We start from the raw sequence: 23,376 nt of genomic DNA, 5'->3' as shown, positions 1-23,376 counted from the left end.
ATAAATATCCCTCCAAAGCATTCTTGTCTTTTTTAAACACCACCAAGTACCTCCTTTTACCATTAGGTATACCATATGAGTTTTTTAGTCTCTCTCCAGCAGAAATTTCCTCACAAAACCGCCACAAGTATGCTTTTAAAAGTTCCTCTGAAAATCTGGTGTTGTACATATGCACAATCAGGACCCTTCTTGCTTGCTTGAATAAAGGTTCAATATCCACTTTTTTCAAAATCTCTGCAGTACTTAGTCTGATTTTCTCCATTGCATCCATGCACATGTATTCATTTGTTAAAGTCATATCAAAAGTACCTTGATTAGGAAAATCCTGCAGGCTCTCCACATCCGATGCACGAAGCTTCAACACGCCATAAATGATCTCCTCCACGATTTCTTTTAACGAAATTTTCTTTAGAAAAGCAGGCTTTACCTGAAAACGGATCGTGTCCTCCGCCCCTCGAACCGCCATGTCGTCGTCCTTCGCACCTCCAAGATCCCAACTCGTTTACCCGGGGCCCCCACAAGGAGGACCCCAAAGAAGCCTTCTGACCTGACCCAATAAGGTTTCCCCTACCAGATCGTAGCCAAAAGGCCGAGAAGCGATAACCCGAACGGGCCGCGCGTTGACCGAGCCTGCCCAATACTGCTGTTCACCCCTTGCAGCGATTCAGCCTACTCCTAGGCAATTCCATGGGGCCCTGCAGGCTCACACACACTCACAGCTACTAAGCGGGAGGTGAATAAAGGCCGGAGAGGAAGCAAGACAGGATTTGCTTCTTTTGCTTGCACCACAATGCAGTGCTGAAAGAGGAGGAATCGACATAAAAACGCCTTCCTGGCAACGCCCAAATGCCCTCCTGCCGTGCAAACACTGGCAGCAGCAGCAGCAGCAGCAGTAAGTGCATGCCCACTGCCACCCCTTCTCCTTTCACACCTTGTATCAGCTTTAATCCAGTCCAGTGCTGCCTGCTGAGCAGCACTGACCAAAACTGCCTGGGCCCAGGCTTTTATCTCTGAGGTCCCATTATGATGTCAGAAAGCTTGCTCTGGCTCCTGAGGTCTCCACTATGACACATGCAAAGTTCCGTCTGAACTTTATATAAGACGGTGCGGCTCAGTCAGTCACTCAATGTTGCCTGAGAGGGCAACACTGCAACAGCCGGCCCCCAGGCTGTCTTTTTTTTGCACAGCTAGTTGCCTCCAGGAGGCCACAAGAGGGAGACAAGGGACTGCAAAATGGAAAATAGGCATCCACCAACTTTACAGACAACTTGTTCTCCTTGCTCCTACAACCTCCATCCTTGCACAGTTTGTTATTCTTCCAGGTAACATAGTAACAAATCCAAATTGCTGCTCTCTTTGTAGGCAAGCAAGGGTTTGTTGCAACTGCAATTCTTACTTCTTCTTGAAATGTAGGGACCACAGTACATTCCATCACATCCATCTAGTGTACACAGGTAGGTCCATTGTGACGGGCGGGCGGGCTGGCTGCTTTAATGGCTGTTTGCTGTTCCCCTACTCCACTCCACTATTTGACTATGGTGCTGCATCAATCAGTGGCTGGCTCAGGTGCAGCTCTTTAACCTACCTAGGAGGGAGGGCGGAGAGAAGACAAGGAAGGTGAATGAGCTGTTCCAATGTGAAATGCCGGAAACACAGAAACACAGACGACACAAAACAAGAGGTGGCAATGTATTAATTAATTGCATTTAATAAATTAGCTCATTATCACACATGACTGTACAAATGCATTGTCCAACAGGTGTTGAAATAATGGGATTAAAAGGGGAGATCCCATCCGAAAGACAAAAACAATGGCAAACACAAAAAGCACTTTTGGAATCTGATTTTAGTAAACACATAAGGAAAGGGTGCACCGGTCCTGGAAATACTGCAATACCAGGTCAATGCGTGGAGTGGACAGAGCAAGCTCTATTTCCATCTCCCTGTTCTAAAAATCCATTTAATATATGGTCCCCAGATAGGGGACGTATCAGATATTAAACTGATAAGAACAGATTTTTTTTTTTTTTTTTTTTTTAAAACCATTCAGTTTAACTTAAAGCAACAGTACACAAACCATTTTGCATTTTAAGGCATAAGTTGCCTTAGTCGTACATCATCATGGCTATTTTATTCCAAACAATAATAATCAAGACACAGAAAGGATTGTGAAGAACAAAAATAAAACAGGAATAAATCTTATCAATTAGCTATATTTCACCAACCTTCTCCACTTCTTAAATTTCCATATCCCCTCTGCGTCTATACCACCACCGCACTGACTATCCCAACGATAGACTACGTATAGTCTTGACAAAACCATCCTCACACACTCACCAATAGGTACCCACTTATGTTTGAAAACACCTAAATTACGTACATCCCATAAGCTTTCCATTATACACGCCATAATCAACCATAAGATCCTATCACTTACTCTGTTACAAGCCCCTATAGCAAACATCGCAACCTTCCAATCCACAAACTTCACCCCAGCTAACTCCTTACAGACGCCACCCATCCTCCTCCATACCTCATACGAATAATTGCAGTCCCAAAAAAGATGCCTAACAGTCTCCCGTGAATTACACCCACCCCTTGGACACACCTCAAATCTAACTAGCATTCTCCTCCTCTGCACATCTCTAACAGGCAATATATCATGCAACGCCATCCACACTATGTCCTTTTGTCTATTGGACATACCTCTCACGCCTAACTTCTTCCAAGTATCCACAACATCCTCTCCTCGCAAACCCACAATGTTACACACAACCTCATTCACACACAATCTTTTTAGCACAGCCTTCTTATCCAGAAACCCACCCATAGGCACTGCAATCAAATCATATTTCCTAATGAACCTTTCAATCACAACATACCATACCGGACATACATAAGCAACAGGCACAGTAGCATCTCTCTTAAACCAATTTAACCCATAAAGCATCCAACCGGCCATATACCTTACCATATACGCACTCTTATTTCCTTTCCCCAAGAGCCCCACCACTGTTTTAATATAATTTAACCCAAGAAAGACCTCCACATTCGGAAAACCCAAACCTCCATTCTCACAAGACTTATAAACATACTCACGCTTCAACTTTTCCATTTGACTTCCCCACAGAAAGGTAAACACCATTTTCTCTGACTTTTTGATTTTCCTACTAGCGGAGGGAAAAATACTAGCCACAAAAACCAAAATAGGCAAAATCACTGTCTTAATTATCAACACCTTCCCTGATAAAGTCAGGTCTCTAAGTCTCCAAAAATTCAATTTCTTCTCAATCCTCTTGCCACATTCATCCCAACTCTCATTCCCTCTCAAGTCCTCATTAAACTGTATCCCCAACACTTTTACTGCACCCACTTCATTCCTCACTCCCTCCATACTTACCCTCCTATCCCCAAAGCACTTAAAGACACACTTATCCCAATTCACCTTAAAAGCTGATGCCCCACAAAAAAAAACCAACCATAATTTTGCTCTATTCAACCCAGCCATACAATCACTCATAACCACAACATCATCCATATAACCCAGAATTTTAACGTATTTACCTCCACTCCCGGGGATCAAAAAACCTTTCACCACTTTATCTTTTCTTACCAAACACATCAAACTTTCGATCACACAAATAAACAAAACTGGGGACATAGGACACCCCTGTCTTACCCCAGATCTCACACATACTTTTGAACTTAAATTACCATTCACCAACACTTCACTTGACACATCCCTATACAAACACTTCACACCTTCCAAAAACCTCACTGGGAAGCCCATCCTAACAAGTACAGCAAACATAAACACATGCGACACTCTATCAAACGCCTTTTCGAAATCTAACGCAAGCATCATACACTTCTGTTTCCTACTCATACAGTCCCCAATCAAATCTCTCAGCAAAACCAAATTATCAGACATACTCCTACCTGGCACAGCACAGACTTGGTCTTCACCCACAACCTTTCCTACCACCTCACGCATACGATTAGCCAAAATTTTACTAAAACATTTATAATCCACATTCAGCAGTGAAATCGGTCTCCAATTACCCAAACACTTCTTATCCCCTTTCTTATAAATCAAAACAATCACACCCTCTTTCATAGACTCACACAAAACCCCCTTATCCCATATAAACTTACATACTTCCACCAAATCCAACCCTATTATCTCCCAGGCCTTCACATAAAATTCCACAGGAATACCATCTTTACCAGGTGTTTTATTTTTCCCCGCACTCATTATCACTTTCTTTACTTCTTCAGACGTTACATCCTCATTCAACCCCACACAATCCTCCTCTCTAAGAACATTTTCCAAACCATTCAAAACTTCATCCATCAACCCGATATCAATCCACTTTTTGCCATATAGTTCTGAATAAAACGATTCCACCACTTTTAACACATCCATACCCACTATACGCTCCCCCTTCGCATTAACAATTTCATCCATATCATCTTTCTTACCACACATTTTCTTGAAAAAAAACCTTGTGCATTTTTCATTTTTATCTAAGTACTCCACTTTAGACCTAAAAATAATCTCCTTTCCCTTTCTTTCCAAAACTTGCTTTAACTCGTTCCTTGCCTCCTCTAGCAAATCACTCAAATCAATTCCCTTCTCACCCATCTTCCGCAACCATTCTATCCTAATATTCAATTCCTTATACTGGTTACGTTTCCTAGCAGCCTGCTTGTATCCCCATCTCACAAAAAATTTTTTAATCTGCCCTTTCATCCAATCCCACCATTTAAGCACATCAACAAAACTATCTTTTTCTCCCTTCCACACATCATACTTTCGTTTGAACTCATCCATCACTTCAACATCCTCCAATAATCTAGTATTGAACTTCCACACCCCTTTCCCAAAACAAAGTTTACTACTTACCTCCACCCATACCCGTAAACATACATGGTCTGAAAAAGGTACCTCATTCTGAACCATCTTATTACACACTAAACCCTTAGATATGCAAATACGATCAATTCTTGACTCAATACCCCCTCTATCTGATTTATATGTTGGCGGTGGTGGTTTACCCAATGACAATTCGGCTGCATCTATAAAAGAAAAATCAGATATAAGTTGGTTAAGCTTTTTCCCAGTTACATCCAGACCATCCCCATCAAAAGAACAATTAAAGTCTCCCAAAAAAAAGGTAGGAATCCTTCCAGGTAAGAACAAACTTAGCTTTTCCAACAACGCCAGCCTTTTTGCTCTATCTATAGGACAATAAGTATTCACCACCCTAACCCTAACTCCCCTGCAACATACCACTGCAATTACACATCTACCTGTTTCCACCACTGTATAACTCTCCAGATCCATACCCATATTTCCTAATAGGATCCCCACCCCATCATTCTTATTGGAAGTAGATCCTGACCAGACATACTGCCCATATGGCCAATCCCCCTCCCCCAGTGACTCAGATATACCACACTCTTGCAGGCATATGATCTCTGCCCCAAGATTCCTAACATAGTCCAGCACAACAGCACGTCTAGGCTTTGATGTAATTTGCCTGACATTCAAGGATAAGACATTAAGTGTAATTTTGGGGTCCATATTTTGATCTTTTTCCGTAGATATCCACCAATACCCCACTGTTTAATCAGCCTACACCTCCTGGTGGCTGACAACCGGACACAAAGATAGCTTTGTCCACGTCTTCTCCTAAAAAAGGAAAGTCCTCAGGAAAATGAGAAATGGGGTAGACTCCCCTATCCGGGCTCACTCCATCTTCACTCAGAGGAGACAACATGGTGCGAAGTCTCTTAGAAGATGAACCTCCTTCCTCCTCCTCAGAAGGCCTCACAAGTGCAGTTGAAAAGTCCCCTTGACCACCTTCACCTTGTTGGTCCACCAGAATTCCTTCCCAGGAAAAGACAGGTGATTTGGATAAAGAACCATCCACCTCCCCATCACCTCTTAACCCAGTCAGGTCATCAGAGGGGTGAGGCAGGTCTTTCTCAACAGGTGCTACCTCCATTTCATCAGCCAGCGTATTTCCAGACCGATTTAACTCAGGGAGAGTCCCATCAGACACCTGGGCAGGCACTGACTCCTCAGTTCCCGGGGCAGCTGGGCCCTGAATCACATTAGACCTCATACTGCCAGGTTCACCTGCAACTACTTCCGCCAGAGTCCTAACCCTTCTGTTTTTAGCACGCTCTGGACAGTCTTTAAAGGCATGACCCACAATGCTGCACATGTTACACACAATTGGGTTTTTGCAATCCTTGGCCAGGTGACCGTCCTGATTACATTTGTTACATGTAACACCTTCTTGCGTACAATCTTCATGAACATGGCCATATCTTTTACATTTCCTGCAAAACACAGGAGGCTGGGGAAAAAATAAGTAGCCTTTGTCCCGGCCGATGGCAAAATTCCTAGGAGGGTATTTCACACCCAGAGGCCCTGAAGGATCCTCCTCAAATCTCACAAAGAATTTATGCTTCCCTGTCCAGAGGGATTCAGCATTTAACACCTGGTGAGAATAGCTGACGTAAGAGCAGTACTTCTTTAAGAAGGAAGTAATATCATCCACCATCACATAAGGATTGTACATCAAAACAACCAGTGGAACATCGTTGTTATATAAAACGGTGAAGATAAGTCCATCCAACCCAGGGTTTTGCAAGTTAGCATTAATTGCGGCATACAAGTTGTAACAAGCATTCAAACTTTTAAGAACCAAAGTGAAGCGATTACCTCTGGGATCTTGAAGACAAAGGATGTCGTTCCTACTCACGTTGAGGGTCTTGAAAATGACTTCATTCACCAGGTGTTTCAATGAAAAAAGGTCCTTCTTGTTCAAGGGTACGTCAATGCCAAATCCATTCTTGATCCGGGTTTCCCCGATCCCAGCGTATCGAAGCCTAGCTCCCATGATCGCTCGACAGTTGATCACCCAGCCTACCCCCTTATAGCAGCAGTTGGCTTAAGCCACCGAAGTGGCGATGCCAAAAGGCCAAGGGCATGACATGCTGACCTCCTCTTGACACGGGATCGTGCCAAAAGGCCGAGAAGCGATAACCCGAACGGGCCGCGCGTTGACCGAGCCTGCCCAATACTGCTGTTCACCCCTTGCAGCGATTCAGCCTACTCCTAGGCAATTCCATGGGGCCCTGCAGGCTCACACACACTCACAGCTACTAAGCGGGAGGTGAATAAAGGCCGGAGAGGAAGCAAGACAGGATTTGCTTCTTTTGCTTGCACCACAATGCAGTGCTGAAAGAGGAGGAATCAACATAAAAACGCCTTCCTGGCAACGCCCAAATGCCCTCCTGCCGTGCAAACACTGGCAGCAGCAGCAGCAAGTGCATGCCCACTGCCACCCCTTCTCCTTTCACACCTTGTATCAGCTTTAATCCAGTCCAGTGCTGCCTGCTGAGCAGCACTGACCAAAACTGCCTGGGCCCAGGCTTTTATCTCTGAGGTCCCATTATGATGTCAGAAAGCTGGCTCTGGCTCCTGAGGTCTCCACTATGACACGTGCAAAGTTCCGTCTGAACTTTATATAAGACGGTGCGGCTCAGTCAGTCACTCAGTGTTGCCTGAGAGGGCAACACTGCAACAGCCGGCCCCCAGGCTGTCTTTTTTTTGCACAGCTAGTTGCCTCCAGGAGGCCACAAGAGGGAGACAAGGGACTGCAAAATGGAAAATAGGCATCCACCAACTTTACAGACAACTTGTTCTCCTTGCTCCTACAACCTCCATCCTTTCACAGTTTGTTATTCTTCCAGGTAACATAGTAACAAATCCAAATTGCTGCTCTCTTTGTAGGCAAGCAAGGGTTTGTTGCAACTGCAATTCTTACTTCTTCTTGAAATGTAGGGACCACAGTACATTCCATCACATCCATCTAGTGTACACAGGTAGGTCCATTGAGACGGGCGGGCGGGCGGGCGGGCGGGCTGGCTGCTTTAATGGCTGTTTGCTGTTCCCCTACTCCACTCCACTATTTGACTATGGTGCTGCATCAATCAGTGGCTGGCTCAGGTGCAGCTCTTTAACCTACCTAGGTGGGAGGGTGGAGAGAAGACAAGGAAGGTGAATGAGCTGTTCCAATGTGAAATGCCGGAAACACAGAAACACAGACGACACAAAACAAGAGGTGGCAATGTATTAATTAATTGCATTTAATAAATTAGCTCATTATCACACATGACTGTACAAATGCATTGTCCAACAGGTGTTGAAATAATGGGATTAAAAGGGGAGATCCCATCCGAAAGACAAAAACAATGGCAAACACAAAAAGCACTTTTGGAATCTGATTTTAGTAAACACATAAGGAAAGGGTGCACCGGTCCTGGAAATACTGCAATACCAGGTCAATGCGTGGAGTGGACAGAGCAAGCTCTATTTCCATCTCCCTGTTCTAAAAATCCATTTAATATATGGTCCCCAGATAGGGGACGTATCAGATATTAAACTGATAAGAACAGATTTTTTTTTTTTTTTTTTTTTATTAAACCATTCAGGTTTTTTTGAATAAAACCGAGAACTGTAGTTGTTCAAACCACCTCTCTATTTTTCAAAAAATCTCATCACTCTGGTTCATTATTTTATTTTTCCATCAAATACAAGATAAATCAAACAAAATTCCTCAAACTAAATACCTCCATTTTAACATTCGCCATATCCCTTCCGCATCCATACCTCTTTCTAGATCCCATTTATAATAAAAATACAATTTAGCCAATACCATACTAACCACATCCTCCATCTCAAATACTTCTCTTTTATACACATTCAAATTCCTCGTATTCCACAATACCTCTTTCACACAAGTCAAAAAAATCCACAACACTCTATCCTTTTCACTACCCAAACTACACAAACCAAACAAGACAATTTCATACGTCAAACTCTTCAAACCAGTCAATTCTTCGCACAACCCACTCAACTTTTTCCAAACATCCTTTGCATGCTTACACGACCAAAACACATGACTCACATCCTCATCATCCCCACAACCTTCTCTCGGACACCTTTCAGACGCAACCAAACCTCTTCTTTTCTGAACACTCCTTACAGGCAACACTCCATGTACCGACATCCATAATAAATCTTTCTGCTTATTTGACACATCATACGTAACAATCTTCTTCCACACAGACTTAGACTCCATCGAATTCAAACCATTTACAGAACACATCACATTATTCATACACATACTTCTCACAACATTCTTTTCTCTCAAAAATCTCTCCATTCTTACATCCTCTAGCTGGAACTTTTTGATAAATTTTTCTACATACAAATACCACCCCGTGCACTGGAAAGCAATTGGTTTACATAAATTTCGTTTTTCCCAACTTAGACGCTGAATCACCGTTCCAGCTAGATATTTAGACATTCTGGAAGCCTTGGATTCCTTAAATAAAAGCTCTACAAAAAAACGTACACAATTAATTCCAATGAAAATCTCCAAATTTGGGAAATCAAGGCCTCCATTACGTCTGCTTTTCATTAGAATTTCTCTCCTTGCCTTCTCAATCCCGCTCCCCCATAGAAAAAGGAACAAAACTCTATTAACTTTTTTTAACATAGCAACAGCAGGAGGAAAAACCAGAGCAACATATAAAATCATAGGTAGAATAATACTTTTGACAATTAAAACCTTCCCCGAAAAAGAAAGATCCCTCATTCTCCACATTTCCAACTTTCGCACAATCCTACCACCTAACTCATCCCAACTTTCTTTCCCTTTCAGCTCATCATCAAACACAATACCCAAAATTTTCACACCATTCACCTGTTCCATATCAGAATCACACACTCGCTCATTACTGAAAAAAATTTTAAATTTGCTCTTACCCCAATTTATTTTAAAAGCAGACGCAATACAAAACATATTTACAATCAACTTCACTCTGGACATATCATACACTGAATCACACAATACACAAATATCATCCATATATCCCAAAGCTTTCACACGCTTTCCATCACACCCGGGCACCACCAAACCTTTCACAACCTTATCATTTCTAATCATTTGCAACAATGGTTCAATCGCACAAATAAAAAGGATGGGAGACAACGGACAACCCTGTCGCACACCAGACCTAATACTAAATGATTCTGAAAAAAACCCATTCACCTGCACACAACTCTTTGCATTCGCGTATAATTTCTTCAACAAACTCACAAACTGAACCGGAAAACCCATTCTCTCTAACACTTTGAACAAAAACACATGCGCCACACGATCAAACGCTTTCTCAAAATCTAACGCACACACAATCACCTTCTTATTCCGACCCTTACAATCCTCAAGCATGTCCCGCACCAACGCCACGTTCTCATGCAATTTCCTTTTCGGTACCGCACATACCTGATCCTCATCAATTACACACCCAATCACATCTCTCATACGATTCGCAATCAGCTTGGCAAAAATTTTATAATCCGTATTCAGCAAAGTAATTGGTCGCCAATTTTCTAACCGTCTCTTATCTCCTTTTTTATGCAACAGAACTACCATACCCTTCTTCATCACATCACACATATTCGTCCCAGAAAACAACACTCTCATAACATCAATAACATCCTTCCCAATTATATCCCAATATTTCCCATAGAAATCAGCTGGTATTCCATCGATCCCTGGAGACTTATTTTTGGCCATACTTCCCACCACATCCTTTACTTCACCATCCATAATCTCACCAAGCAAAAGCTCACATTCACTTTCAGGAACAAAATTACACACAATATCCAAAAACTCATCATCGTCACCCAGATCACACTTCTTCACATCATACAGTTGTTTATAAAAATCAGACACCACATCAATCACATCCTTACCAAACACCTCTTTATCATCCTTATCCAATAACACATTCATACCACTTTTCCCACCACACATTTTTTTAAAGAAAAATCTAGTGCACTTCTCGTGATTATCTCTAACCTCCACCTTAGACCTAAATATTATTTCTTTCCCTTTCTCTCGGAACCACTCCTTAATATCTTTTTTTGTTTTTTCCAAATCGTGTCTTACATCCATACCCAAATTTTTACATTGTTGAAGGAACGTCATCCGCATATTAAAGCGTGAATATTGCAATCTTTTCCTTCTCGCTCTTCTATACCCTATCTGTCTAAAAAACCCACCAATCTTTTTTTTCACCCATACCCACCATTCACACACATTAGAGAAAGAACTTTTCTTCCTAACCCAAAACCCATATTTTTTCCCAAACCTAGTTTTTACCCTTTCATCACTCAGAAAACTAACATTCATCTTCCATACCCCTCTACCATAAAAGAAATTATTTATAACAAAAACCCCCAACAAACACTCGTGATCTGAAAACCACACTCTCTCCTGCGCATAATCTACACATTTCATTGCTGAAATAGAAAAAAAGAAAAAGTCCAGACGAGAATCCGTTCTTCCGTCATCGGCATGGTACGTAAATGGACCTGGTTTCCTGGTGACAGCGTCCTGCAAAGCAAAGTCCTGCAAAATTTGATTCCACAAACTTCCGGTAGCGTCCACATTAGACTCTGTGGATCCAGCTCGGGCCTGCTTCTCCAGGATACAGTTAATATCACCGACAATAATAACAGGAACTTTACCATGTAGAAAAAATTTTAAACTATCAAAAAGTGCCAACCTATCAGATTTCACAGCATGGCCATAGATATTGATAAGCCTAAACTGCCATCCCTTATAGGATAGTAACACACAGACACATCTTCCTTCCTGAATGATCTGAGTCTGTTTGATGACAAACTCATTATTTTTGAAGAGAATACCAATTCCATCATTCCTATTTGTGGAAGAAAAGGACCAAATTGCTTCCCCAAACTTCCATTCTTCTTTCCTAGGCATTTTTGATAAACCACATTCTTGTACGCAAACAATGTCACTGCCCTTAGAGGCCAAAAAGTCCAGGACTGCAGCACGCTTGTGAGCAGAGGAGAACACCCGTACATTTTGTGAGACAATCTTTAATCTCAAAGACATGCGGGCATAGTATGGTTAGTGGAAAAGCAAGCCATGAAATAGCCAGAACATATCACGTCCCAGGGAAATACATTGCTCTTTCCAGATTTGCCACATTGACTTCACTGAGGAAACCTTCCCCAGGAGAGCTGGGTACTTCTGAGGCCACCTCAGATGACTTAGGGCTACAACTAGAGTCACTGTCCAGCAATGAGAAAGGATTTGCATGAGCAGAATCTTCCAACAAACCAATCTTCAGTCTCTTCACCGCCTTTCCAGATTTCCCCCTTTTTGAGACAACTTTGTGGAAAATTTCCGCACTAGTGGCACTAGGCATCCTGGCCTCCTTCTCGTCCTCCTCCGATATTGACCACTCCACTTTAGCTGAGTCTTCCGTTTTTGACTCTGGGCTAGAGAAAGACAAAATTTGCATACTTGCACCATTATCAGGGTATGCACACCCACTAGGTGGCGCTGTGTCTTCACCTTCCATAGGTATAACCACAGGTGTTCCATCAACAGTTGGCTCTGCAGGAGGGACCACACCCAACTCCATGCTGTCAGTATGTGAGGTTAGAACCTCTCCTAATCCAGCTTTCCCAGGGTCCTGAGAAGCAGCCACAGAAACACTGCCAGCAGGCTCTGAAATTACATCAGAAGAGGCAGCAAGGGAACTTGTTGTTCTCACCTGTCTGCCCCATGTCCTTCTCTCTTGCCCTAAGAAGGGAAACACCTTTGGGCATTTTCTACAGGTATGACCAGGCAAACCACAAATATCACACCTGGATGGGGAAATGCATGCACTAACCTCATGTCCTGTTTCCTTGCAATTTCTGCAAACCTTGCCTTTACATGCATCTTTAGTATGCCCGTAGGAAAAACATGATCTGCAAAATGATGGCATATCTTGGTAGTAAAGATATCCCTTGTTCCCACCAATGGAAAAATTAGCAGGAGGATTCATCACTCCTCCAATACAGCTGGAGTCAGGTTTCAGCCTGACCCAGTACTTGATATCACCATTGAAAACTCCCCATAGGTTCTTCTGCTCCACACCTCCTCTAACATGGGTACAGTAGTGAGCTAAAAAGGCCCTGACCAGCCTTCTATCCAGAAATGGGTTATACATGTGGATGGTAATACATTTCTCCACTGCTGAGAAAAGAGGTAGCACTTCAATAGATTTTAAAGCCTCATGCATATGTTTCTCCTTGAGCAACTGAAAAACATTTAGACAGTAGGCGGCCTCAAAAAAGGATACGTCATACGTAGCAATATTGCTGAAAGCTTGGATACAGAATACCTCTACCAATGTGACTCCAGCCAGGTCCAGAAGGATGTTCTCAATGATGTGCCCAGTATCCACTTCTACTCTCCTCTGCTCATTCACCACAAAACGAATTGTATTCCGCACAGCTGCCATCTTGATGAGGAATGCCCAACGGCACGATGATCGCTCCCAAAAACGTCGGAGAGGACTCCACGAAAGACCGAACCCCCGGCCCAGACCAGGCAATAAACCTGATCTGAGCCAAAAGGCCGAGAAGCGATAACCCGAACGGGCCGCGCGTTGACCGAGCCTGCCCAATACTGCTGTTCACCCCTTGCAGCGATTCAGCCTACTCCTAGGCAATTCCATGGGGCCCTGCAGGCTCACACACACTCACAGCTACTAAGCGGGAGGTGAATAAAGGCCGGAGAGGAAGCAAGACAGGATTTGCTTCTTTTGCTTGCACCACAATGCAGTGCTGAAAGAGGAGGAATCGACATAAAAACGCCTTCCTGGCAACGCCCAAATGCCCTCCTGCCGTGCAAACACTGGCAGCAGCAGCAGGAGGGACTGCAGGAGGGACCACACCCAACTCCATGCTGTCAGTATGTGAGGTTAGAACCTCTCCTAATCCAGCTTTCCCAGGGTCCTGAGAAGCAGCCACAGAAACACTGCCAGCAGGCTCTGAAATTACATCAGAAGAGGCAGCAAGGGAACTTGTTGTTCTCACCTGTCTGCCCCATGTCCTTCTCTCTTGCCCTAAGAAGGGAAACACCTTTGGGCATTTTCTACAGGTATGACCAGGCAAACCACAAATATCACACCTGGATGGGGAAATGCATGCACTAACCTCATGTCCTGTTTCCTTGCAATTTCTGCAAACCTTGCCTTTACATGCATCTTTAGTATGCCCGTAGGAAAAACATGATCTGCAAAATGATGGCATATCTTGGTAGTAAAGATATCCCTTGTTCCCACCAATGGAAAAATTAGCAGGAGGATTCATCACTCCTCCAATACAGCTGGAGTCAGGTTTCAGCCTGACCCAGTACTTGATATCACCATTGAAAACTCCCCATAGGTTCTTCTGCTCCACACCTCCTCTAACATGGGTACAGTAGTGAGCTAAAAAGGCCCTGACCAGCCTTCTATCCAGAAATGGGTTATACATGTGGATGGTAATACATTTCTCCACTGCTGAGAAAAGAGGTAGCACTTCAATAGATTTTAAAGCCTCATGCATATGTTTCTCCTTGAGCAACTGAAAAACATTTAGACAGTAGGCGGCCTCAAAAAAGGATACGTCATACGTAGCAATATTGCTGAAAGCTTGGATACAGAATACCTCTACCAATGTGACTCCAGCCAGGTCCAGAAGGATGTTCTCAATGATGTGCCCAGTATCCACTTCTACTCTCCTCTGCTCATTCACCACAAAACGAATTGTATTCCGCACAGCTGCCATCTTGATGAGGAATGCCCAACGGCACGATGATCGCTCCCAAAAACGTCGGAGAGGACTCCACGAAAGACCGAACCCCCGGCCCAGACCAGGCAATAAACCTGATCTGAGCCAAAAGGCCGAGAAGCGATAACCCGAACGGGCCGCGCGTTGACCGAGCCTGCCCAATACTGCTGTTCACCCCTTGCAGCGATTCAGCCTACTCCTAGGCAATTCCATGGGGCCCTGCAGGCTCACACACACTCACAGCTACTAAGCGGGAGGTGAATAAAGGCCGGAGAGGAAGCAAGACAGGATTTGCTTCTTTTGCTTGCACCACAATGCAGTGCTGAAAGAGGAGGAATCGACATAAAAACGCCTTCCTGGCAACGCCCAAATGCCCTCCTGCCGTGCAAACACTGGCAGCAGCAGCAGTAAGTGCATGCCCACTGCCACCCCTTCTCCTTTCACACCTTGTATCAGCTTTAATCCAGTCCAGTGCTGCCTGCTGAGCAGCACTGACCAAAACTGCCTGGGCCCAGGCTTTTATCTCTGAGGTCCCATTATGATGTCAGAAAGCTTGCTCTGGCTCCTGAGGTCTCCACTATGACACGTGCAAAGTTCCGTCTGAACTTTATATAAGACGGTGCGGCTCAGTCAGTCACTCAGTGTTGCCTGAGAGGGCAACACTGCAACAGCCGGCCCCCAGGCTGTCTTTTTTTTGCACAGCTAGTTGCCTCCAGGAGGCCACAAGAGGGAGACAAGGGACTGCAAAATGGAAAATAGGCATCCACCAACTTTACAGACAACTTGTTCTCCTTGCTCCTACAACCTCCATCCTTGCACAGTTTGTTATTCTTCCAGGTAACATAGTAACAAATCCAAATTGCTGCTCTCTTTGTAGGCAAGCAAGGGTTTGTTGCAACTGCAATTCTTACTTCTTCTTGAAATGTAGGGACCACAGTACATTCCATCACATCCATCTAGTGTACACAGGTAGGTCCATTGTGACGGGCGGGCGGGCGGGCGGGCGGGCGGGCTGGCTGCTTTAATGGCTGTTTGCTGTTCCCCTACTCCACTCCACTATTTGACTATGGTGCTGCATCAATCAGTGGCTGGCTCAGGTGCAGCTCTTTAACCTACCTAGGAGGGAGGGTGGAGAGAAGACAAGGAAGGTGAATGAGCTGTTCCAATGTGAAATGCCGGAAACACAGAAACACAGACGACACAAAACAAGAGGTGGCAATGTATTAATTAATTGCATTTAATAAATTAGCTCATTATCACACATGACTGTACAAATGCATTGTCCAACAGGTGTTGAAATAATGGGATTAAAAGGGGAGATCCCATCCGAAAGACAAAAACAATGGCAAGCACAAAAAGCACTTTTGGAATCTGATTTTAGTAAACACATAAGGAAAGGGTGCACCGGTCCTGGAAATACTGCAATACCAGGTCAATGCGTGGAGTGGACAGAGCAAGCTCTATTTCCATCTCCCTGTTCTAAAAATCCATTTAATATATGGTCCCCAGATAGGGGACGTATCAGATATTAAACTGATAAGAACAGATAAGGTTTCAACAAAGATTTTATTGATTCACAAGTTCGTCATACAATAAAATACAATATGTACATTAATATAAAACTGTTTTCCATAATTGTACATTCCAAGCACTATTTGCATCTCTTGTACCATAGTTTTTCCTGTCCCTTAAAAAATATATGTACATTTCACTAAAAGCAAGTTTAATACATTCGTCCACAGAAATAAAATCACGTTTAAAAAGTAAAATATTTCTGACTTTCCAAATGGCGTTTTTAAGACAATTTATCATACTCCAACAAACCATGTACTGTTTAAAAGTTGGGCAATTAAATAGTCCGTAAATTATATATTCGTATGTTAGATCTTTTAATCCACAAGTCCATTTTAAAAGCACGCCGACTTTCCTCCAGACTTCTTGTGCGTAAGGACAGTTCCAAAATAAATGTAGCACAGATTCATCATTCACACAAGAGTCTCTTGGGCATTTTGCCCTTGCCACCAGGCCTCTCCTGTGCTGAAAGTCTCTTGTTGGGAGGCACTGGTGGACCATCATCCAGGCAAGGTCTATATGTCCATTTGCGAGAAATTTCCCAAAGACGTTCCGCCATACTTGTCTAGACCTCGTCTGGGAATAGTTTGCCACAGGGATAACCTCCTCATTCCCCCTTAGAATTGCAGACAGTTTCCTCTGGTCCTTTAAAACGTCGCTTTCTTGGTCCTTTAAATGAAATGTTCGTATAGTCTTTTCTAAAATCACATAATGCTTTGGGGGGCATAAAAGAACAGGGGAATTCAACGGAGGCATACACCATTTTTTAAAAACCATACCGGCAGCGTACTTTAAAAAACAACTAAAAACGCCATTGGAATTAAAACATTTAAAACAGAAGCAGAAAAATTTTACATAAAAGAAAATATGCAAATTAGGGACATCTTTTCCACCATTCAACTTGCTTTTGTACATATGATCTCTTTTTAATCTTTCCATCTTTGAACCCCATAAAAACATAAATATAATTCTGGTTAGTTTTTTTATCAAAACATCCGATGGAGGGAAAACCATTCCCACATATAACATTAGCGGCAGTAAGATCATTTTTATTATTAGTACCTTGCCCTCCATCGTCAATTCTCTAAGGTTCCAGAAAGAGATCTTTTTTTCCATTTTGCATAAAATCTCATCCCAATTGTCAATCCCATCATTTGTTTCTTTGAAAATGATACCAAGAATTTTTATTTTATCTTGTTTTATGCTAATTTCCGGAGTCTGGGAGGCGTCCCAAGCTCCAACGCTCAGACATTCACTTTTTGCAACGTTTAATTTAAAACCTGAAGCCTGGCTAAAAAACTCTGTGCACCTTAAGGTTCTTTTGAGCGAAGCAGGGTCTGTACATGCTACTGTCACATCATCCATATAGCTCAACACTTTTACCTGGTTGCCACCTCCTCCAGGGATAGGAACCCCTCTGATGACTTTGTCCTTGCGTATCTGACACAATAGGGGCTCCATTGCACATATAAATAAAATCGGGGAGAGCGGACACCCCTGCTTCACTCCAGATTTTAAAACCACATTTTCGGTTAAAAACCCATTAATAGAAATTTGGCTAAAACAAGACTTATATAGAACCTTAATACGACTTAAAATCATCTCAGGGATTGACATTTTCTTTAAAACATTAAAAAGGTACAAATGTGAAACTCTGTCAAAAGCCTTCTCAAAATCTAGCGCTAGGAGGGCTAAACCTTGACTCCGGTCTCTTGAATACCATATGACATCACGGATTATATTTAAAGTCTCAGTAATACTTCTCCCAGGAACCCCACAAACCTGGTCCGGATGTATAATTTTGCTGATCACTATTTTTAACCGGTTTGCAATTATCTTGGCCATTACTTTGTATTCCATATTTAGGAGGGTGATAGGTCTCCAGTTCCCCAGCAGAGTCCGATCTCCTTTTTTAAAAATCAAAGACACTACCCCCCTCCTCCATGAAACCGGCAACATATTTACAGTAAAAGCATCTTTAAATAACACAAAAAGGTCGTCCTTTAAAATGTCCCAAAACGTTAGATAAAATTCGATGGGAAGTCCATCTGAACCAGGAGCTTTCCCATAAGAAAAACTTTTAAAAACAGTAAAAAGTTCTTCTAAGTTGATATCACGTGATAAAACCTCCTGGTCTAAAACATCTAACTTAAGATCAAGGACATTAAGAGCATCTGTTAAAAAGGACATATCAATACACTTTTCATTAAAAAGGAGCTGGTAAAAATCATGAGCAGACTTTAAAATACCTTCCCTAGAGGTTTGACCCTCCAAGTTTAAAATCACATCTCTTTTATCCATAACTTTTTTGAAGAAAAATCTGGAACATTTTTCTCCTTCCTCCAGATGTTGAACTCGGGATCTGAAAATAATTTGTTTACCTCTTTGCTCTAAACATTTCTTAATTTCTGCTTTCATACTTTCAATATCTTCTTTCACATCTATCCCCAGCTCCTTGAATTTAAAAAGTGTTTGCAACCTTGTGTTAAAATTATAAAACCATTGCTTCTTTTCTTTTGCTTTCCTCTTACCTGCTTTAATAAAAAATAACTTAATTTTTGTTTTTATTTCTTCCCACCAGGTCAGCATTGGTATGTCGGGGTTTTTCTGCTGCTGCCAACACTGGTAGGATTGGCCAAATTCCAGCTGAGTCAGAGGATCCTCCAGCAGGTGCGTGCTCAACCTCCAGAGGCCCTTATTTACCTTCAGTTCACCACTAAACTCTATCTTAGCCTGCAAGAGTTTGTGGTCAGAAAATATATTAGATATTAAAACAAATTTCACTGGGTTAAAATCCTCTGATAAAAATATAAAATCGATCCTAGAAGCCACTCTCCCATTGGACCATGTGTGGCCTAGGTCTGCCGGCAAGAGCAACTTCCAGGCATCCCTCAGCTTAAAATCGCATAAAAAATTCTTAAGCAGGTAAGAGGTCTTATCTAGTTTGCGGAGAGGGTCACCCCCCTGCCGGCATTCTCCTTCACATATACAATTGAAATCTCCTCCTACTAATAAGGGGGATGACCCAACACAAAACAATGGTAAAATTTGCATTAACTCCGCCCTCTCCTGCTTATCAGGAGAGGCATATACATTTAAAATACGAAACATAAAACCATTAAAATTCAGGTGGACTACTATTGCTCTGCCAGGTAAAATCTCAGTCACAGAATGTATAATAGTAGAAAAGCCACGGCAGAGCAGTCCTACCCCAGCAGATCTATTTTCATTGGAGCCGGACCACACGGAAGGACCCAGCTTCCAATCTTTTTTAATGTCCGAATAGTCTATTGCGTGTTGAAATCCACACTCCTGTAACAAGCAGAAATCAAAGTCCTCAGTCTCTAGGAAGGAAAACAAAGCAGCCCTACGAGCGGGGCTCTTTAATAGTCTCACGTTCAGTGAGACGACATTGACGAGAGGCATTACACATATTATGGTGGCGGATCGTCCATGCTCGAGCCACAACTAAACTCCTGGATGTCTAGCCCACCAAAGATCTCCTGCTCAGGAGACCCAGGCGACTGGATGTTCTGGGGGTTGGAAGCAGACAACTGATAGGTCACCGGCCCCAACCACAAATCGTCATCGGCCAAGCAGATATCCGGGGAGTCAAGTTCCACTCCCCTCCGCCACTTCCTTACTGGTTCATTCTCCCTCTCATCGCTGTCATCTCCTCCCCGCTCACTGGAGGCTGCTCTCTTCTCACCCTCTGGAATGCTTGACTCCATCTCCTCCACGATGTTTTGGTGGTCCTCAGAGCGGTCGTCAAGGGTCTTCAGCGAAGTCTCCTTCCTAGGCTGGCTCTTCTCACGTTGGGACTTTGAGGTCATTTGCATAGCTCCTCCCTCTGGTGTTGAAAGGGATTTCTGCTCGGACTTGCGGCTGGTATTTGGGGTCGTCATTGCAGGGCTCTCCACTGAAGTTATGGAGACCCTCTGCTCTGACCCACTGATGGCAACACCACGGGACTTACAAGCAGAGGCCTGACCAGGAACTGTGTCAGGCTCCTGCTCTGTCCCAACCGCACTCCTGCTACAGGAGGCGCCCTTGACCTTCATCGCCTTGTCTACTGATAGAGATTCAGCAGACATTGGCTCCGGTCTTGAAATCACAGTCTCTTGTCTGGCGCCCTGGGTCATCATCACCCGATCCTCAGCAGACGCTACTGAAGATCGCTTTGGCTCTGACCCAGGTGTGGATTTCACAAAACTCTTCACCGTGTCAGCGTAGGTACGATTCCTGGCTCTGCTGGGGCAATCCCTGAACATGTGGCCCTTGCCCCCACATAAATTGCACAGTCTCTCTTTGGGGCAACTCTTCATTTGATGTCCGTATTGGCCACAATTATTGCACCTATCCAACTTCTCATCTTTGCAGGAAACCTGGGTATGTCCAAAGCGTCCACACTGCCGGCAATATGTGGGCATACCCGGGTAAAATATATAACCTCTGCTTTTCCCAATAACTACGGTAGAGGGTGGGTGCTGCATGCCTCCGATTCCCTCTGGGTCTTTTTTTAAGCGGACCAAAAATTTTCGCTTGCCTCCCCAAAATCCAACAGCATTATTAATTTTGTTCATAAATTTTACGTCATCACAATATCTCTGAAGGTAAGTGGTTATATCATCAGTCTCTACATGGGGATTGTAGAGATAGACTACCAGAGGGATCTCATCATAGGCAAAAAGTAATACGAACTCTAGTCCATCAAACTTTTCATCATACATTAGTTCGTTTACCTTCTTTACGACGTTCTGGCAGCACCCGAGATCCTGGAAGGTGATGGTGTGGGTTCCTTTGGCTTCGTTGTCCTGGAAGCAAAAAATATCCCTGTGATGTAGTCCAAGCGAACCCAAAAGCACTTCTCTGGCGATAAATTCCAAGTTCTTCTTTGGTCTGTGTCTTTCCTCCACTTCAATACGAATAGTATTCTTCATCCGGGCCTCACCCGATGCGTACGAAATCCTGGCTGGCATCTCTCCCGTCTGGCAGGAAACAGGCCGATTGCCTGGGGATCCCTTCCCGTTGCTCCCGGACTAGGCCTTTCTCCCAATAGCGACAGGGGGGTGAAGTCTGGGCTATGAACCCAGACGATCCCCCCAGGCCGAGAGAAAGGGTACCGGAAGCACCTCCTGACAAGTCTCCTGGATAAATCCAATTGATCTTAGCCAGAAGGCCGAGAAGCGATAACCCGAACGTGCCGCGCGTTGACCGAGCCTGCCCAATACTGCTGTTCACCCCTTGCAGCGATTCAGCCTACTCCTAGGCAATTCCATGGGGCCCTGCAGGCTCACACACACTCACAGCTACTAAGCGGGAGGTGAATAAAGGCCGGAGAGGAAGCAAGACAGGATTTGCTTCTTTTGCTTGCACCACAATGCAGTGTTGAAAGAGGAGGAATCGACATAAAAACGCCTTCCTGGCAACGCCCAAATGCCCTCCTGCCGTGCAAACACTGGCAGCAGCAGCAGCAGCAGCAGCAGCAGCAGCAGTAAGTGCATGCCCACTGCCACCCCTTCTCCTTTCACACCTTGTATCAGCTTTAATCCAGTCCAGTGCTGCCTGCTGAGCAGCACTGACCAACACTGCCTGGGCCCAGGCTTTTATCTCTGAGGCCCCATTATGATGTCAGAAAGCTGGCTCTGGCTCCTGAGGTCTCCACTATGACACGTGCAAAGTTCCGTCTGAACTTTATATAAGACGGTGCGGCTCAGTCAGTCACTCAGTGTTGCCTGAGAGGGCAACACTGCAACAGCCGGCCCCCAGGCTGTCTTTTTTTTGCACAGCTAGTTGCCTCCAGGAGGCCACAAGAGGGAGACAAGGGACTGCAAAATGGAAAATAGGCATCCACCAACTTTACAGACAACTTGTTCTCCTTGCTCCTACAACCTCCATCCTTGCACAGTTTGTTATTCTTCCAGGTAACATAGTAACAAATCCAAATTGCTGCTCTCTTTGTAGGCAAGCAAGGGTTTGTTGCAACTGCAATTCTTACTTCTTCTTGAAATGTAGGGACCACAGTACATTCCATCACATCCATCTAGTGTACACAGGTAGGTCCATTGTGACGGGCGGGCGGGCGGGCTGGCTGCTTTAATGGCTGTTTGCTGTTCCCCTACTCCACTCCACTATTTGACTATGGTGCTGCATCAATCAGTGGCTGGCTCAGGTGCAGCTCTTTAACCTACCTAGGAGGGAGGGCGGAGAGAAGACAAGGAAGGTGAATGAGCTGTTCCAATGTGAAATGCCGGAAACACAGAAACACAGACGACACAAAACAAGAGGTGGCAATGTATTAATTAATTGCATTTAATAAATTAGCTCATTATCACACATGACTGTACAAATGCATTGTCCAACAGGTGTTGAAATAATGGGATTAAAAGGGGAGATCCCATCCGAAAGACAAAAACAATGGCAAACACAAAAAGCACTTTTGGAATCTGATTTTAGTAAACACATAAGGAAAGGGTGCACCGATCCTGGAAATACTGCAATACCAGGTCAATGCGTGGAGTGGACAGAGCAAGCTCTATTTCCATCTCCCTGTTCTAAAAATCCATTTAATATATGGTCCCCAGATAGGGGACGTATCAGATATTAAACTGATAAGAACAGATAAGGTTTCAACAAAGTTTTTTATTGGCAAAAATAATATATTTTACAGACTTTTTTTTTTAAAATTGAAACCACAAGATAAAATCAATGGCATAATACATGAATATTCATACATTTAAATGAATACAAAAGTAATAATAATAAGACCAGTAATACAGATGTTATAATAAAAGTACAGAACAATAGCAGGATAAAATTTATACAGGGCATAAAAGACATAAAAGAATAAAACCATTTTTATTTACAATGTTATAGTATTCCACATTTGCAAACACCACATGGATGTTGCTTCTTTTACCCCTAGCTGCTTTTTGTCCCTAAGATAATAAATATACATTTCACTTAGGGCATATTTCACACAATTTTTAACGTCAATAAAATCATGTTTAAAAAGCAGAATGTTCCTAACCTTCCAGATGGCATTCTTAAAACAGTTTAAAATGATCCAACAGACC

At 43.4% G+C, this 23,376-nt stretch overlaps 2 non-coding genes and 2 pseudogenes across 2 annotated transcripts; all 4 read right to left on the bottom strand.

Annotated features, from left to right (window-relative positions):
* Positions 1-1,863: 1,863 nt before the first annotated feature.
* LOC142679638 (U2 spliceosomal RNA) lies at positions 1,864-2,046 on the bottom strand. Its single transcript, XR_012852840.1, has one exon. It is a non-coding gene; the product is annotated as a U2 spliceosomal RNA (small nuclear RNA).
* Positions 2,047-8,323: 6,277 nt separating this feature from the next.
* Positions 8,324-8,532, bottom strand: LOC142679655 (U2 spliceosomal RNA; annotated as a pseudogene).
* A 7,590-nt stretch (positions 8,533-16,122) lies between these two features.
* Positions 16,123-16,293, bottom strand: LOC142679631 (U2 spliceosomal RNA; annotated as a pseudogene).
* Positions 16,294-22,769: 6,476 nt separating this feature from the next.
* On the bottom strand, positions 22,770-22,961 carry LOC142679611 (U2 spliceosomal RNA). Its single transcript, XR_012852831.1, has one exon. It is a non-coding gene; the product is annotated as a U2 spliceosomal RNA (small nuclear RNA).
* Positions 22,962-23,376: the final 415 nt, after the last annotated feature.

The sequence above is a fragment of the Rhinoderma darwinii genome, assembly GCF_050947455.1.
Source record: "Rhinoderma darwinii isolate aRhiDar2 chromosome 2 unlocalized genomic scaffold, aRhiDar2.hap1 SUPER_2_unloc_55, whole genome shotgun sequence".
In the NCBI taxonomy this organism is placed as follows: domain Eukaryota; kingdom Metazoa; phylum Chordata; class Amphibia; order Anura; family Rhinodermatidae; genus Rhinoderma; species Rhinoderma darwinii.
Note: the sequence above shows the minus strand (reverse complement) of the source record. Positions and strands in the feature narration are given on the sequence as shown.